Source organism: Oncorhynchus nerka, linkage group LG3 (assembly GCF_034236695.1).
Source record: "Oncorhynchus nerka isolate Pitt River linkage group LG3, Oner_Uvic_2.0, whole genome shotgun sequence".
Taxonomy (NCBI): domain Eukaryota; kingdom Metazoa; phylum Chordata; class Actinopteri; order Salmoniformes; family Salmonidae; genus Oncorhynchus; species Oncorhynchus nerka.
The window spans coordinates 4264257-4284101 of NC_088398.1; the positions used below are offsets into that span (position 1 = coordinate 4264257).

At 46.5% G+C, this 19845-nt stretch overlaps 1 pseudogene; it reads left to right on the forward strand.

The window, feature by feature from the left end:
• The first annotated feature begins 2607 nt into the window (after positions 1-2607).
• On the forward strand, positions 2608-17894 carry LOC115121086 (sphingosine kinase 2-like; annotated as a pseudogene).
• Positions 17895-19845: the final 1951 nt, after the last annotated feature.

A 19845-nucleotide genomic window follows, 5' to 3' on the forward strand; every position in this document is an offset into this window, starting at 1 on the left:
TAGCTAGCCACTTGAGAAAGGATCACACATTTCTAAACAATGTTGTGTGCAAGACTGCCAAATGGATCCTAAATGTTCCGAGCACGGTCATAGTAAAACCAAATTAGAGCGGCGATACCCGCTACCCTGCAAATGCACCAAGGTACCCGCACGAGCAAATGCACCAAGTATTTTTCTTTAATCAGAGGCTGCATATCTGCCAAGTCTTGATTGTGTCAGCACCTTAGATACAAGTTATAGACTGAACATAACAATTAATACTTAAAGGGAAGTCTCTTATGGGTCAGTTTTGTTATGTAGTCTATGATGACTGAATCTGAATGATAGACACTTAATGCAATGTTTTCCAGGCTTCATGTTAACCAACACATTGCGTTTTCAGGCCATAGTATTTCACTAGTAACAATGTAAAGAACCAATTGGTGATGACTGAGTAAACAATATTTGAAGTTCGCTACGAGTTATGCCTGCCGAAGCCAGTCCTGGGCAAGAATCTGTCTAGTAGGCTAATCCGTCAATAAATCATACTTCCACTGGTTACAAATTGTGAAAGAGAGTAAGTAGACTCAAGACTGTCTGGACAAACGCCATCCGTCGATGTGTCCACCAAACTCTGTTAATTTCATTAGGCATACGTGGTAATAAACCAGTGCTCATTTACCCAAATGAAGTCGTCGCATCAGTGAGCACAGATGTCAGGAACGTGTGATTCTAAATCAGCGTGGTTTAGCCATCATGACTTCAAGGAATCCTGGACATGGGGATAATGCATGCACACAGATTGCCTAATCCAGTTTGAACCACAATCTCTCACGAGTTTGCTGCCCTGCTTTCACTTCTGCAACTGGCCAAAGAGTCACTCACCTTTTGGAACAATATAAAACTGTATCGGACTGTGAAACACGCATACACACCACTCAACTTAGAAGCAGGACATGTGGAGAGAGGACATGGTGAGGGAGCCTGTCTCAGTCACTCGGCTGGATTGTTGGAATGGTTGATTTGAAAGTAATTTCCTCGTTTTCTACTGTTCTATTGTTTTCATAATGACTGCATTACAAGGTGCTACTGCACATGTCAACGAAACATAAAGGTACTTTTGGGTGGAGTGACATTGATACTAGAGCTGGGACGATAAACCGAAAATTATCGTCACCAATCACTTACTGCAGGCATTTTACTGATATTGTTCATCACGATAAGTACTAGCCTATACTAGAGAAATGTGGAGTTTAAATTGAAATAAGTTTGCTAATATGGGTGATTATATGGCTAATATTCATGATTGTTAATGGGACAATTGATGGCTACAACAAACTATTAGTACTAGTTTTAAAAATACATTTTGATTGATACTAGTCACTTCCTTTATGCTTCTTCAGCACTTGAATATATAGACTGAGTACTTTCTGCTGGAACACATTGGAAGCTAATGGATTACTAATACCAGTGTTTCTCTCTAGGTATACTTATCTATGTGAAGGAACATGAACATGGACCCTTGAACTCAAGAAATGACCCCCCGGCACAATCTAGTAACATTTTTGAGTTTTTATCTGTTTTCTTTGGTTTTCCATCTGTCTTTTGATGGAAAACAACTGATTATGTGGCATTTTTCATTCAGATGACACTTAGAATTGGACATGGACCGCGTTGCTATCTCACTACTGTAAAGCCTGCTTGTCTCTTGAAGAGTGATATTTAAATTCTACCTTGACACACCTTTCTCCTGCCTCCACATATCTCTCATTTCTGTGGAAGATCGGGACGTTTGACGTCAGCACTTAATACGCAATATTCCACTGCAATCTAGTGCTAATTAAATTGCTATAGCCTCCTTGCAAGACCAAGGTGTGTTCATTTTTGTCTGATTCATAGTTTTAAGATTTGTTGTATTTTATGTTATTTAAACTCTTGTTTGACATGTAGCCGTTATTTCTAAGCTGCACTTTATTGATAAATATCAAGATAATTTCAAACTGTAATTTAAGCATATCTTTGAGTTATGTATATTTTTTAAATCTTTAGGAGTATATATATTCTGTTTTAATTTTAAACTGGAAAAGTATATCGTTTTTGTTTACAAGCCTCATCTGTCTATCATTCCGAAATTGACAAATCTAGAATCTGATAGCATTTAAGGACAAGGCAGACATAATCTGGAATTGACAGATCTAAGATCTATCCTTGTCTTCGGCATTTGCATTGTGAAGGCTGGTGTTTTCCATTGTTTTTATCTGTTCCTCTGTTGACACACTAAGGAGAAGAATCTCCATCTGAAGGCCAGTGGAATCGTACAATACTTCTTTGAGTGCAGATGGATTTCACACGTCAAACTCAGAGGTGCTTTTGTGGCGTTGCCTTTGCAATTCAAGCACTGAAGTGGAAGAATGATTTTAAGGAAGTTTCAGGGATAAATAACTTGTGTTTTAGTTTTTAAGACAGACTGACAGGTCTATAGTTATATTTTGGTCATCCCAGCAGATCCTAAGGAGAGGTGCTTCCATTTGATTCTCCTTTAAGGTGGCCATCAGTGGCCAAATGAACTGACATGTATCACTACCTGAATTTAAACAGACTTATTCCATCCAACAAACTGCCAACTGCATGAAACACTCACACACCGTCCACCTGTCAGGAAACAGACCTTACCTACCCTAAACCTGAGGGTTGGAAGTCCGCTCCCCGTCAAGCCCCCACACTAAGGATGCGTTCCCCAGAGCCCCCATCCCATCCCCAGCTGAGGCGCTACTCCACTGCCAGTTCGGGGCTGGGCAACGGGCAGCAGCTGCAACAACAGCTGCCCCAACAGCCCTGGAGGTCCTGGGGTCTGTCATCCCATTCTCCCTCCCCCAGCCCCTCTCCTGCCTCCAGCTATGCCTTGACCCTCACCCCTCCCACATCCACGTCCAGCGCCTGGCCCCCCGCACTGGTAAAGAGGCACGTCTAATACTACCCTGTCAGAGCTGGCAGGGTGCAGCTGTCCCCGCGCCCCTGCTCCCCCTTGCTGGTTCTATACTGGTATCCCCCGGGAAGCGGAGGAAGGGGTGTCCAGGAGGAGGCAGGTGAGGGTGTACCTGGCTGAGGCCAGGGTGGAGGCTGAGAGGTGGTCCACTGCTATACAATGTCTGCTCAGGGGAGTCGCCATCACTGCTGACACGGGTGAGTGTGTGTTCCACTAACACAGCTACAATCAGTTATCTTGTCTGTTTGTATGCTATGTTACAGTCCAGGCACAATATGTGTAGGGTCTGAGGTTGTTGTAACATCCCAGTTGTTGGAATCAGTCTGATGTTATTCTAATGCCCATCATAAAGACTGGCACAGTGTCACCGTGAGAGAGAATGAAGCTAAATCAGCACTCGTTATGGCGTTTGGCGTCGACTACTTCCTATCCTGTGTACAGACTTTAACTGTGCCTTCATTAACTTTATGAGCACCATTCACTCCATAAAGTTTGTTTCCATTACTGGGAGCGTTTATGTTAGTTATTGTTAACTGGAGTCATACTGGGTGATCTGAGGTCCTTTTGATGTAGGAGGCCAGAGGATACAAGGGAATATAGGCCTAGGCTACTGTATGAATACCATACCATGCATGTTCTAACAGATACAGGCTAGTTCAGTTCATTTCTGACCATGCTAGATATAGGCTACTGCATAATGGCTGTAGGAAACTGTATAATGGCCATGTGATAAGGAATGAATGGATATAGGCCAATGCTATTGTACTGCATGTACGTACATACATACAGCATGCTATGTTCAGTCAGGAGACCTGACTATTAAAAGGCTAAAGTATTGTTTAAGGGTTCATTCATGTATGTGAACAAACATGTTATTTAATCTTTCTTGGCTGTGTGTGTGTGTGTGTGTGTGTGTGTGTGTGTGTGTGTGTGTGTGTGTGTGTGTGTGGGCTAGGTTATCCCTTTAACACTTAATTTCCTCTACTTTCTCTGTCTCTGCTCTTATCTTTCCTGCACACACGGTCTGTATCATTCAGCGTCTAACCAACACAGCATCCCTCCCTCCCTTCCAACTAACTCCCACCCCTCACCAAGACAAGCTCCCTCCCTTCCAACTAACTCCCACCCCTCACCAAGACAGCCTCCCTTCCTTCCAACTAACTCCCACCCCTCACCAAGACAAGCTCCCACAATTCCAACTAACTCCCACCCCTCACCAAGACAGCCTCCCTCCCTTCCAACTAACTCCCACCCCTCTCACCAACACAGCCTCCCTCCCTTCCAACTAACTCCCACCCTCACCAAGACAAGCTCCCTCCCTTCCAACTAACTCCCACCCCTCACCAAGACAAGCTCCCTCCCTTCCAACTAACTCCCACCCCTCACCAAGACAAGCTCCCTCCCTTCCAACTAACTCCCACCCCTCACCAAGACGAGCTCCCTCCCTTCCAACTAACTCCCACCCCTCACCAAGACAAGCTCCCTCCCTTCCAACTAACTCCCACCCCTCACCAAGACAGCCTCCCTTCCTTCCAACTAACTCCCACCCCTCACCAAGACAGCCTCCCTCCCTTCCAACTAACTCCCACCCCTCACCAACACTGCCTCCCTCCCTTCCAACTAACTCCCACCCCTCACCAACACAGCCTCCTCCCTTCCAACTAACTCCCACCCCTCACCAACACAGCCTCCCTCCCTTCCCACTAACTCCCACCCCTCACCAACACTGCCTCCCTCCCTTCCCACTAACTCCCACCCCTCACCAACACTGCCTCCCTCCCTTCCCACTAACTCCCACCCCTCACTCACCAACATCTATTATCCATTTCAACATTCCCTTTTCTTCCAATTGTTTTGACTCTCCCTCGCTCATTATCTCTCTCTCTTGTCTCCTTCCTCTCTCCCAAACACTCCTCTTTTCTCACTGTCTCTGTGCATTAGTCTACACCCTCAGTGTCTGTCTGTGCATCCTCCCCCCATAGTCTTTCATCCTTGCTGTCTTTACACATTTTTCAGTCTCCTCTCCTCCTCCTGTCTCCTCTCATCCATCTATCTACCCTCTGTCCTCTTTTGTTTTGTACCCCCCCCTTCCTTCCTGCTGTCTGCATTTCTTTATCTTCCTCTTTCCTCCCTCTTTCTCCTTTCCCAGTTACTACCCCTTTCTCTCTCTCTCTCTCTCTCTCTGTCTCTCTCTCTCTGTCTCTCTGTCTCTCTGTCTCTCTCTCCTCTCTCTGTCTCTCTCTCCTCTCTCTCTCTCTCTCTCTCTCTCTCTCTCTCTCTCTCTCTCTCCCCCTGCTCTATTCATCACACACACGTCTAACTGTCTCCACTCTGTTTGTCTGTAACTCTATCTCCTCTCTTATCTCTCTCTCCTTATCTCTCTAACTCCTTGTACTCTGTCTAGTCTGTTTCTCTCCCTGCAGTGTGAATTAGACAACCTCCTAGCTGCTGGTTCTGCTTCTATAATGGCTTTAGTCAGAGATGTGTGCAGTTAGTGTTTGGTCCACTTCAACCCTATACAGTAGGTGCTGCTGTGTAGATAGGGCTCTGCTTGTTATTACCAGGTGTTTTGTGGAAGACTAAACACTGAAGTGTTCAGTTAAGTACCTTGTTTCCTGTCCTGGTCCTTGAGGGCCTTTTCATTCTTCAAGATTGAATTATGAAGAGCCATTAGTCAAATGGAATCATTATTACTTATCTGGTCAGAGATAGTCCATTTACATTTAAGTCATTTAGCAGACGCTCTTATCCAGAGCGACTTACAAATTGGTGCATTCACCTTATGACATCCAGTGGAACAGCCACTTTACAATAGTGCATCTAAATATTTTAAGGGGGGGGGGTGAGAAGGATTACTTTATCCTATCCTAGGTATTCCTTAAAGAGGTGGGGTTTCAGGTGTCTCCGGAAGGTGGTGATTGACTCCGCTGTCCTGGCGTCGTGAGGGAGTTTGTTCCACCATTGGGGGGCCAGAGCAGCGAACAGTTTTGACTGGGCTGAGCGGGAACTGTACTTCCTCAGTGGTAGGGAGGCGAGCAGGCCAGAGGTGGATGAACGCAGTGCCCTTGTTTGGGTGTAGGGCCTGATCAGAGCCTGGAGGTACTGAGGTGCCGTTCCCCTCACAGCTCCGTAGGCAAGCACCATGGTCTTGTAGCGGATGCGAGCTTCAACTGGAAGCCAGTGGAGAGAGCGGAGGAGCGGGGTGACGTGAGAGAACTTGGGAAGGTTGAACACCAGACGGGCTGCGGCGTTCTGGATGAGTTGTAGGGGTTTAATGGCACAGGCAGGGAGCCCAGCCAACAGCGAGTTGCAGTAATCCAGATGGGAGATGACAAGTGCCTGGATTAGGACCTGCGCCGCTTCCTGTGTGAGGCAGGGTCGTACTCTGCGGATGTTGTAGAGCATGAACCTACAGGAACGGGCCACCGCCTTGATGTTAGTTGAGAACGACAGGGTGTTGTCCAGGATCACGCCAAGGTTCTTAGCGCTCTGGGAGGCGGACACAATGGAGTTGTCAACCGTGATGGCGAGATCATGGAACGGGCAGTCCTTCCCCGGGAGGAAGAGCAGCTCCGTCTTGCCGAGGTTCAGCTTGAGGTGGTGAACCGTCATCCACACTGATATGTCTGCCAGACATGCAGAGATGCGATTCGCCACCTGGTCATCAGAAGGGGGAAAGGAGAAGATTAATTGTGTGTCGTCAGCATAGCAATGATAGGAGAGACCATGTGAGGTTATGACAGAGCCAAGTGACTTGGTGTATAGCGAGCATAGGAGAGGGCCTAGAACAGAGCCCTGGGGGACACCAGTGGTGAGAGCGCGTGGTGAGGAGACAGATTCTCGCCACGCCACCTGGTAGGAGCGACCTGTCAGGTAGGACGCAATCCAAGCGTGGGCCGCGCCGGAGATGCCCAACTCGGAGAGGGTGGAGAGGAGGATCTGATGGTTCACAGTATCGAAGGCAGCCGATAGGTCTAGAAGGATGAGAGCAGAGGAGAGAGAGTTAGCTTTAGCAGTGCGGAGCGCCTCCGTGATACAGAGAAGAGCAGTCTCAGTTGAATGACTAGTCTTGAAACCTGACTGATTTGGATCAAGAAGGTCATTCTGAGAGAGATGGCGGGAGAGCTGGCCAAGGACGGCACGTTCAAGAGTTTTGGAGAGAAAAGAAAGAAGGGATACTGGTCTGTAGTTGTTGACATCGGAGGGATCGAGTGTAGGTTTTTTCAGAAGGGGTGCAACTCTCGCTCTCTTGAAGACGGAAGGGACGTAGCCAGCGGTCAGGGATGAGTTGATGAGCGAGGTGAGGTAAAGGAGAAGGTCTCCGGAAATGGTCTGGAGAAGAGAGGAGGGGATAGGGTCAAGCGGGCAGGTTGTTGGGCGGCCGGCCGTCACAAGACGCGAGATTTCATCTGGAGAGAGAGGGAGAAAGAGGTCAGAGCACAGGGTAGGGCAGTGTGAGCAGAACCAGCGGTGTCGTTTGACTTAGCAAACGAGGATCGGATGTCGTCGACCTTCTTTTCAAAATGGTTGACGAAGTCATCTGCAGAGAGGGAGGAGGGGGGGAGGAGGATTCAGGAGGGAGGAGAAGGTGGCAAAGAGCTTCCTAGGGTTAGAGGCAGATGCTTGGAATTTAGAGTGGTAGAAAGTGGCTTTAGCAGCAGAGACAGAAGAGGAAAATGTAGAGGAGGGAGTGAAAGGATGCCAGGTCCGCAGGGAGGCGAGTTTTCCTCCATTTCCGCTCGGCTGCCCGGAGCCCTGTTCTGTGAGCTCGCAATGAGTCGTCGAGCCACGGAGCGGGAGGGAGGACCGAGCCGGCCTGGAGGATAGGGGACATAGAGAGTCAAAGGATGCAGAAAGGGAGGAGAGGAGGGTTGAGGAGGCAGAATCAGGAGATAGGTTGGAGAAGGTTTGAGCAGAGGGAAGAGATGATAGGATGGAAGAGGAGAGAGTAGCGGGGAGAGAGAGCGAAGGTTGGGACGGCGCGATACCATCCGAGTAGGGGCAGTGTGGGAAGTGTTGGATGAGAGCGAGAGGGAAAGGATACAAGGTAGTGGTCGGAGACTTGGAGGGGAGTTGCAATGAGGTTAGTGGAAGAACAGCATCTAGTAAAGATGAGGTCGAGCGTATTGCCTGCCTTGTGAGTAGGGGGGGAAGGTGAGAGGGTGAGGTCAAAAGATGAGATGAAAGAGGTTTGCCTTGTCACAGATACACTCAAGGTCTAAGGGTGGGAAACACTGTGCTTTATGGCAGGGTTTCCCAAACTCGGTCCTCCCCAAATAATCAAAGCTTGATGTTGAGGTAGTTATTTGAATCAGCTGTGTAGTGCTGGGACAAAACTAAAACATGCACCCGGGGGGGTCCCAGGACTGAGTTTGGGAAACCCTGCTTTATGGCATCACGTACGTTTGTTGTTCTCTTGTACACTGTGAGGACGAAGCCTCGTATTTTTGATAGAACAATCAATCAATTTGTTTCTAATGATTGGCTGCTATCCCTCAGAAATTGGCAAACGTCTACTGCCCCGTCCCCGAAGGCTGCTGCTATTGGTGAACCCCTTCAGTGGGAGAGGCCAGGCTATGCAGTGGTGTCAGACACACATCCTGCCAATGATCAGAGAGGCTAACATCAGCTACAACCTGATACAGACAGGTAACACACACCGTCACGTCAGCTCTGCAACCTGATACAGACAGGTAACACACACAGTAACATCAGCTCTACAACCTGATACAGACAGGTAACACACACCGTAATGCCAGCTACAACCTGATACAGACAGGTAACACACACCGTAACGTCAGCTCTGCAACCTGATACAGACAGGTAACACACACCGTAACGTCAGCTCTGCAACCTGATACAGACAGGTAACACACACCGTAACGTCAGCTCTGCAACCTGATACGGACCGGTAACACAGACCGTAACGTCAGCTACAACCTGATACAGACAGGTAACACACTGTAATGTCAGCTACAACCTGATACAGACAGGTAACACACACCGTAACATCAGCTACAACCTGATACAGACCGGTAACACACACCGTTATGTCAGCTACAACCTGATACAGACAGGTAACACACACCGCAACGTCAGCTACAACCTAATACAGGCAGGTAACACACACCGTCAAGGCAGCTCTGCAACTTGATACAAACAGGTAACACACACCGTAACATCAGCTACAACCTAATACAGGCAGGTAACACACACCGTAACATCAGCTACAACCTAATACAGGCAGGTAACACACACCGTAACATCAGCTACAACCTGATACAGGCAGGTAACACACACCGTAACATCAGCTACAACCTGATACAGGCAGGTAACACACACCGTAACGTCAGCTACAACTTGATACAAACAGGTAACACACACCGTAACATCAGCTACAACCTGATACAGGCAGGTAACACACACCGTAACATCAGCTACAACCTGATACAGGCAGGTAACACACACCGTAACGTCAGCTACAACTTGATACAAACAGGTAACACACACCGTAACATCAGCTACAACCTAATACAGGCAGGTAACACACACCGTAACGTCAGCTACAACCTAATACAGGCAGGTAACACACACCGTAACATCAGCTACAACCTAATACAGGCAGGTAACACACACCGTAACATCAGCTACAACCTGATACAGGCAGGTAACACACACCGTAACATCAGCTACAACCTGATAGACAGGTAACACACACCGTAACATCAGCTACAACCTGATAGACAGGTAACACACACCGTAACATCAGCTACAACCTGATAGACAGGTAAAACACACCGTAACATCAGCTCTGCAACCTCAGTCGTTAACCGGTATCACACACACACGGGTACAACCTCCTAACAACACGTCTCCTTTTCTTCTCAGAGCGACAGAACCATGCCAGAGAGTTGATCAAAGAGATCTCCCTGCCACAGTGGGACGGCATCATCATCGTCTCTGGAGATGGCCTGCTGCACGAGGTGTGTGGGGGGGTGTGTGTGTGTGTATGTGGGGGGGGGGTGTGTGTGTGTGTGTGTGTCTGTCTGACTCTGCTCTGCTATTCTCTCTCCAGGTGATCAATGGTTTGATGGAGCGTCCAGACTGGGAACTAGCAATAAAGACACCTGTAGGTATCCTTCCCTGTGGCTCTGGAAATGCCCTGGCTGGCTCCATCAACCACCATGCGGGGTGGGTCACACACACACATCCAACCAGCTATGTGATACATGTGATGACTTGACCAGAGATATGAGACTGATTCAAACATAAACATGCAATATTTTAGAATTTCTTGTTCGATCAATGGTGAGAATGCTGGAGATACTAGTAGAAGCATTGAAATGAATGAATAGGTTATTCCAGTTCAGAGTTCTGGTCCCATGGTGTGTCTGGATTGAATTAATAATTTACCTCAGCCTCAAATTCATTCCTCCACCACTTGATACATTTCTCAATGCTCACACACACACCCACAGTAGTTTTCATTGGAAATAAAAAGATGTGCAGTCTAATTAGCATTGGGATGATATGATTCTATCGAATATTGGGATGTTTGACATTGCCTAATATGTGAAGTCCAAGATGGTAGGTATATTGTGAAGTCCAAGATGGTAGGTATATTGTGAAGTCCAAGATGGTAGCTATATCGTGAAGTCCAAGATGGTAGCTATATCGTGAAGTCCAAGATGGTAGCTATATCGTGAAGTCCAAGATGGTAGCTATATCGTGAAGTCCAAGATGGTAGCTATATCGGGAAGTCCAAGATGGTAGCTATATCGTGAAGTCCAAGATGGTAGCTATATCGTGAAGTCCAAGATGGTAGCTATATCGTGAAGTCCAAGATGGTAGCTATATCGTGAAGTCCAAGATGGTAGCTATATCGTGACGTCCAAGATGGTAGCTATATCGTGAAGTCCAAGATGGTAGCTATATCGTGAAGTCCAAGATGGTAGCTATATCGGGAAGTCCAAGATGGTAGCTATATCGGGATGTGCAAGACTTCTGTATTTGAACTTTAAAAATCGAACAGTGCAGTCTTATAAGTTAGGCTGCAACGATATGGTGAAAATGAAGTCTAAATAAATGAATTTTTTGCCTTGCTAAGATTATTTCATGAGAATGTGACTAGAAAATCATATATAAGGACAAAACTTGCACAATCTGGAATTATTTAGTCAATATTGGTGGCTCCCGAGTGGTTCGATTCCAGGCTGTATCACAACCGGCTGTGATCGGAAGTCCCATAGGGCGGTGCACAATAGCCCAGCGTCGTCCGGGTTGGGAGGATTTGTCCAGGGTAGACTGTCATTCTAAATAAGAATTTGTTCTTAACTGACTTGACAAATTTTTTGAATTAACCTTTATTTAACTAGGCAAGTCAGTTAAGAACAAATTCTTATTTACAATGATGGCCTACCAGGGAACAGTGGGTTAACTGCCTTGTTCAGGGGCAGAACGACAGACTTTTACCTTGTCAGCTCGGGGATTCGATCCAGCCATTAATGGCCCAACACTCTAACCACTAGGCTACCTGCCGCCCCAAAAGTTAAAGGTTAAATAAAAAAGGAAATAAAATAATAAAGTCGCCAAACGATCATATCGGATATCACAATATTTGGAATAGCATATCGTAGAAGAGGTCTCCCCAAATATCACCCAACCTTAATTCTAATCACGGTCAACCTTTAGACTTCAGTTTCTTGATGTACAGCCCATTTGCCTTATTAAAGTACTGTAGACTTTAGCATCTTCAACTAATCCTTATGCCTCTCATATTGTTTTATCAGCTGTTTCAACGAATCATGGAGACTGATAGAGATAGTCTCTCTTCACTCCCTCCCTCTTTCTCCTACCCCCACTATTCCCTCCTCTATGTCCTGTTATTTCTAGAGTTCTCTCCTTTATCTCTGGAAGACACGTCAATAAATGAGTCCAGTCAATATAGTTCAGTCTGTTCTTTCATCTCTCTCCTTCCTATCTCTTGTGTTTTCTTTACGATGGTTTGTTTGGCCACCAACATAACATTCACTGATTGTGTGTGTCATTAACATTGTTTACTTATATTACACAGTATTAATTTCCTCTCTCACCTTTCCTCTCTGTATTTTCCATTCCTCTCCCTCTCCACATTCTCACCCTTTCTCCATTCTCCTCAATCCACTGTTTCCCTTGTACTTTTCTCTTCATCCCAGTTATGACATGTGCCTTCGGGAGCCTCTCCTCCTCAACTGCTGTTTTCAGCTCTGCCGTGGCGGAGTCAAGCCCATGGATTTGGTCTCTGTGACAACCAGCCCCGCCCCTTCTCAAAGGGGCCGCCCGGGTCTTCCCAGAAGGATGTTCTCCTTCCTGTCTGTGGCCTGGGGCTTTGTGTCTGACGTGGACATCGAGAGTGAGAGGTGTGTGTGTTTAAGTTCATGGCGTGGCTGCGGTGCCGAGTTCTCTAGAGTCCCGATAGCTAGCTTCTGCACAAGCTTCTGCACATGGATTCTCTATTTTACTGCTCCCTCTGCTGACACAGCTTATCAAACACAAGCAGTACACTGAAGGGGAGTTTTTTTTTTCATCATCATTGCAAACATTGGCTAAGCAGGAGGCAGTCAACGTAGTAGTTGAATGGTCGGCTGCCCAGAAGTGGAACAGGCTACTCAGGCAAATTTCAGTCATTGTCAAATCGTGCAGTACTTGCATGATCATTGAGAAGCAAAATTACAGTATGTGATTTGTGGTTTAAATGCAGATTGTTTTTGCCCCAGTACAATGTGTAGACAGTTTCCTACATGTGCTACTGTAATATCCTTAGTTACAAGAGACAAAGTTGTAGCCTACATTAGCATACTATATATATATTTTTATTTTATTTTTTGTAATGTTGGTTCAAATAGCTGTAGGTTTTATATCAGCTGTTCAGAAATTTGAGGCAGAGATGTAGACTGTCATTTCTATCAAAAAGGTTGATAGGAAGGGTTCAGAAGAGGCTAAGTAAAGTGAGAAATGTGAAGGGAGGTGGATGTGTGTAAACTAACACATGGGCAGAACGTGATTTTTTTTTTTTTTCACCTTTATTTAACCAGGTAGGCTAGTTGAGAACACCTTTATTTAACCAGGTAGGCTAGTTGAGAACACCTTTATTTAACCAGGTAGGCTAGTTGAGAACAAGTTCTCATTTACAACTGCGACCTGGCCAAGATAAAGCATAGCAGTGTGAACAGACAACACAGAGTTACACATGGAGTAAACAATTAACAAGTCAATAACACAGTAGAGAAAAAAAGGGGAGTCTATATACAATGTGTGCAAAAGGCATGAGGAGGTAGGCGAATAATTACAATATTGCAGATTAACACTGGGGTGATAAATGATCAGATGATCATGTACAGGTAGAGATATTGGTGTGCAAAAGAGCAGAAAAGTAAATAAATAAAAACTGGGGATGAGGTAGGTGAAAATGGGTGGGCTATTTACCAATAGATTATGTACAGCTGCAGCGATCGGTTAGCTGCTCAGATAGCAGATGTTTGAAGTTGGTGAGGGAGATAAAATTCTCCAACTTCAGCGATTTTTGCAATTCGTTCCAGTCACAGGCAGCAGAGTACTGGAACGAAAGGCGGCCGAATGAGGTGTTGGCTTTAGGGATGATCAATGAGATACACCTGCTGGAGCGCGTGCTACGGATGGGTGTTGCCATCGTGACCAGTGAGCTGAGATAAGGCGGAGCTTTGCCTAGCATGGCCTTGTAGATGACCTGGAGCCAGTGGGTCTGGCGACGAATATGTAGAGAGGGCCAGCCGACTAGAGCATACAAGCCGCAGTGGTGGGTAGTATAAGGTGCTTTAGTGACAAAACGGATGGCACTGTGATAAACTGCATCCAGTTTGCTGAGAAGAGTGTTGGAAGCAATTTTGTAGATGACATCGCCGAAGTCGAGGATCGGTAGGATAGTCAGTTTTACTAGGGTAAGCTTGGCAGCGTGAGTGACGGAGGCTTTGTTGCGGAATAGAAAGCCAACTCTTGATTTGATTTTCGATTGGAGATTCTTTAACTCTGGGGAAGAGGCTTCCAGGGTGACGGGACAGGGCGCTTGCCTTCGGTCACTCATCCTTAAATTAAGTACATGCAATCTTTCACTGTACCTCCTTGATCACTTTTATTCCTAATGAATAAGTAATGTGTTATGTTCTCTGTTGTTGCCCTGGTAACTAAATGGTGTGATGTTGCAGGTACCGGGGTCTGGGGTCGGCACGGTTCACCCTGGGCACTCTGGTCCGCCTGGCCTCCCTGCGCTCCTATAAGGGCCGTCTGTCCTACCTGCCCCCCTCCATAGTCGCCACATCCCCAGACGACATCCCTCCGCCCCTGCGCAGACCCCTGTCCCGCAGCATCACTGAGGGCCTGGAGGGCTTCTGCCACACCCCCATCCAACGCACCAGCTCTGACATGGGCCTCAGCGAACAGAGGAGTCTGAGGAGGGTAGACACGGAGAGGGAGAGAGAGATGGAGAGGCAGAGAGAGAGGGAGAGGAGGAGGGAGAGGGCCAGGGGAGGGGGAACGGGGGTGGTCAGGGCGAGTAGCTTGGCAGAGGATAGAGAGAGAGAGATGGAGGGAGAGGTGGGGAGGTCAGGGACAAGTTCGGAGAGATCTGGGACGAGTTTGGAGTCAAACGAAAGGGAAGATTGCAGGATGGGAAGGGAGGATGGGGTGACAGGGAACACGGAAGAAAGGCCAGATGAGGAAAGAGAAGACGGAACGATGGAGCAGGACTCAGGGGTGATAGAGGATATAGAGGAGAGAGTGAGGAATGGGAAGGCAGCAGCAGCTCAATGGATGGAGTGATGGAAGCGAAGGAGGTTGGAGAGGGGTACGGGGTGGACATGGGGCGAGAGGCCAACGAGGACCCAGAGGGGTGTTACTCGTACCCTGACAACCTCCAGCAGACCAGACTGGCTCTAAGGAAGAACTCTGCCCCTTCCAGCCAGATAGCTAACGCCTTCTTTAGCCAACCCCTCAGCCAGGAGGCTGACCCCGTGTCTGGAGCCTCGTACAGGGCAGAAGAGATGGATCTGAACGGAACATACTTCCAGAAAGAAGCTTACCCACTGGACATCGCCCGGGAGAGAGCCCTCACCATATCCTCTCCCTTCAGACACTCTCCATTTTCCTTCAAGCCCAAATCTCTGGACCAGAACGCATCCCGCCCCAGACCCCTATCCCTCCTCCACCACCCCCACTCCAACTCCCTACCCCCTAAACTCCCATCCCTGTCCCTCTCCCTCTCTCCCACGCCCCCTTCCTCCCCGTCCTGCGCCTCCCCTCACTCCTCTTCCTACCTCGTTCCGCGCCCCAACACACCCAACTCTACTTCCCCTTCCCCGTCTCTCCAGTCCCCCTCCTTTACCTTTGACATTGCAGAACCTGCTGGACCCTCAAGAACCGCCCCCCGTCTCACTCCCTTTCAACCCCCCAGGGATGACCTCCTGCCCCCCTTGGACCAGGCCCTGCCGACCCGGGACTGGGTGACAATAGAGGGGGACTTTGTGCTTGTGCTGGCCATCTACCAGTCCCATCTCGGGGCAGACCTCCACGCCGCCCCCCAAGCCAGGTTTGACGATGGGCTGATCCACCTGACGTTTGTGCGGGCAGGGATCTCCAGAGCCACCCTGCTCCGTCTGTTCCTGGCCATGGAGAGGGGGGCACACCTGTCTCTCAGCTCCCCCTATGTGAGCCACGTCCCAGCCAGGGCCTTCAGGCTGCAGCCCCTCTCCCCACGAGGAACACTCACTGTGGACGGGGAACTGGTGCCATACGGCCCGCTGCAGGCACAGGTAGAGAGAGCGATGGAGTGGGAGAAAGTGGAGTGGGGAGGGCTGGAGGGAGTGTGTAAAGTGTATGTACACTGAAGATAAAAGCAGTTGCTAAGATTTTAAAACTGATTTCAAAAATCTTTTCACTAACAATCCCAGCTCGTAAGTGCATGTAAATCCACTCCACATCTATAGTACTGAACTGGTGTATTGTCTTTGGTACGATGTTACCCTCTGTATTCTGCCTGTATTATATTAACCCCTTGATGATGGCCTATCACTTCAGTGCAACAAAAGCTGTTAGACTTTTCTCTGGTATATTAATAACCACATTATACACTTCTAATACCTATATTTAGTTCCCTTCTCTAAAGTATTATACTAATCATTCTATCGGTTTGTCTCCCTCAGGTCCATCCCTCTATGTCCCGGCTCATTGTCGGCGACTCTGGAGTGAAGATCACCCGATTCTGACAAGGGATTGGCTGACCAGATCAGCTGATACGGCGCTCTCTCCAACTATATAATCTCTGTTGCCATCTACGTTCACAGAGAAAGGGGAGAAAAAAAGCCTCAGAGACTGAAAATAGACCGACTCATTTCTGGGGTTTAATGGAAGGGATCACCTGCTGAGCAGAGCGGCGGTGCAGGACGCAAGCCGAGGGATTAATAGAGAATTTTAAAAACGGATGAAAACAAGCTTTGTTGCACAGCTGTTGGATTACACTCCGTTTATCCTGAGAAGCCTGTACCTGCATAGCCATGGGAGCAAAATAGGGGGGGACATGTTGAATGTGTATGGGGGAGTGTGTATTCGGTGCATGTGTGTGGTGTATACATTCTAGTATGCACAAATGGCATGCAGAGATGCACATTTCCTGACCTTGCCTTACAGAGTCTTTGTTCTCTATCAAAGCTGTCCTAGAACAGTTCTAGAACTTCTTCAGAGGGAGCCACACCCTCATGCAAATGTAGATCCCCTTCCGTATTGGAACCTCCGTCCTTCCTGTAATGCCTTAAAGTACAACTCCTGTGACTTTGCCCTTTCAGTCTTATATAAGAAGCCTAAACCTGCGACAACGCAAATCTCCATTCACCAGAGGCTGGTGGGAGGAGCTATAGGAGGACGGGCTCATTGTAAAGACTGAAATGGAATTAATAGAACGGTATCAAAACCCCATGTTTGACTGTTCTATTTATTCCATTCCAGCCATGACAATGAGCCTGTCCTCATATAGCTCCTCCCACCAGCCTCCTCTGCCATCCAGGTATATCAGACGGGACCGTCCACTACAGGAAAAACAAAGCAAAGCTGATGAGCATACTGTGGTGTTAAGTTTGTATTGGTGTGTATGTAATATCTGTGCACAAAGGAAGTTAATTAGCAATCCTATGGAGACGATTACTCCTAGAATAAACCAGTAAAGTTAGATCAACACTGAAATAAATATAAATCTCATTGAGTCGTTTTACACGGGTATTCCACAATAGGATAGATGGGACTGTTGAACAGTAGCCATCATGGTGTATAGTGCATTTGCCTGTTTTTCTTAGAAAAAAGGGTGCATGATGATGATGCTAGATTATGAAGTTGCAACACAGTGAACACGAGACTGTTGCTTGATCAAGTTTCATGTATGTTGTCACGGAATCCTCTGAAAGTCTCACAAAGACCCAGAATGCTGGTTGTTTTCAGCAAATAGTCACTAGTTCCACATGTGTAAACTGCCTTTTTATACATACCTCTGTTGTAGTCGATTTGAATTGATATAATTGTGAGTAGATTCTGAAGTGTTTATGCAGCTGCAGAAAATCAACCCTCGATTGTATTCTATCTCTTAGATAAAGATTGCTGTTGGAAGGAACAAGATGTACTTGTCTTGATGGTGTTATTTACCACATGACAAGCAGATCGTTTCCATAGGAGACAGTTATAATCTTAAACAGACAACATAAACTCAGTAAATGATTGATTACCATCTTGAGGATTTAGCTAGTCAGACTGTGCCTCCCAAATCAAATCATAGCCATTTCTGAAATGTAGGCTTTCTCAATGGAATGTAGCCTATACAGTTGAAGTCGGAAGTTTGCATACACTTAGGTTGGAGCCATTAAAACTAGTTTTTCAACCACTCCACAAATTTCTTGTTAACAAACTATAGTTTTGGCAAGTCGGTTAGGACATCTACTTTGTGCATGACACAAGTAATTTTTCCAACAATTGTTTACAGACAGATTATATCACTTATAATTCACTGTATCACAATTTCAGTGGGTCAGAAGTTTACATAAACTAAGTTGACTGTGCCTTTAAACAGCTTGGAAAATTCCAGAAAATGATGTCATGGCTTTGAAGCTTCTGATAGGCTAATTGACGTCAATTGGAGGTGTACCTGTGGATGTATTTCAAGGCCTACCTTCAAACTCAGTGCCTCTTTGCTTTACAGCATGGGAAAATCAAAATAAATCAGCCAAGACCTCAGAAAAAAAAATTGTAGACCTCCACAAGTCTGGTTCATCATTGGGAGCAATTTCCAAATGCCTGAAGGTACCACGTTCATCTGTACAAACAATAGTATGCAAGTATAAACACCATGGGACCACGCAACCATCATACCGCTCAGGAAGGAGACTCGTTCTGTCTCCTAGAGATGAACGTACTTTGGTGCGAAAAGTGCAAATCAATCCCAGAACAGCAGCAAAGGACCTTGTGTAGATGCTGGAGGAAACGGGTACATAAGTATCTATATCCACAGTAAAACAAGTCCTATATCGACATAACCTGAAAGGCCGCTCAGAAAGGAAGAAGCCACTGCTCCAAAACCGCCGTAAAAAAAGCCAGACAACGGTTTGCAACTGCACATGGGGACAAAGAGTGTACTTTTTGGAGAAATGTCCTCTGGTCTGATGAAACAAAAATAGAACTGTTTGGCCATAATGACCATCGTTATGTTTGGAGGAAAAGGGGGAGGTTTGCAAACCAAAGAACACCATCCCAACCTTGAAGCATGGGGTGGCAGCATCATGTTGTGGGGGTGCCTTGCTGCAGGAGGGACTGGTAAACTACACAAAATAGATGGCATCATGCTTCACCTGCTGTTTTCAACTCTCTAAAGACAGCAGGAGCGGTAGAGATACGCTCAAAGATTGGCTATGAAAAGCCAACTGACATTTACTCCTGAGGTGCTGACTTGCTGCACCCTCGTCAACTACTGTGGTTATTATTATTTGACCATGCTGGTCATTTATGAACATTTGAACATCTTGGCCATGTTCTGTTATAATCTCCACCCGGCACAGCCAGACGAGGACTGGCCACCCCTCATAGCCTGGTTCCTCTCTAGGTTTCTTCCTAGGTTTTGGCCTTTCTAGGAAGTTTTCCAAGCCACCGTGCTTCTACACCTGCATTTGCTTGCTGTTTGGGGTTTTAGGCTGGGTTTCTGTACAGCACTTTGATATATCAGCTGATGTAAGAAGGTCTATATAAATACATTTGATTTGATCATGAGGATGGAAAATTGTGGATATATTGAAGCAACATCTCAAGACTTCAGTCAGGAAGTTAAAGCTTGGTCGCAAATGGGTCTTCCAAATGGACAATGACCCCAAGCATACTTCCAAAGTTGTAGCAAAATGTCTTAAGGACAACAAAGTCAAGTTTTGAAGTGGCCATCACAAAGCCCTGACCTCAATCCCATAGAAAATTTGTGGGCAGAACTGAAGCAGCGTGTGTGAGCAAGGAGGCCTACAAACCTGACTCAGTTACACCAGCTCTTCCCACTTATTGTGGGAAGCTTGTGGAGGACTACCCAAAACGTTTGACCCAAGTTAAACAATTTAAAGGCAATGCTACCAAATACTAATTAAGTGTATGTAAACTTCTGACCCACTGGGAATGTGATGAAAGAAATAAAAGCTGAAATAAATATTTTTTTCTACTATTATTCTGACATTTCACATTCTTAAAATAAAGTGGTGATCCTATCTGACCTAAAACGGAATTTTTACTAGGATTAAATGTCAGGAATTGTGAAACACCTTATACATTGAAACTCAGTTTATGTAAACTTCCAGCTTCAG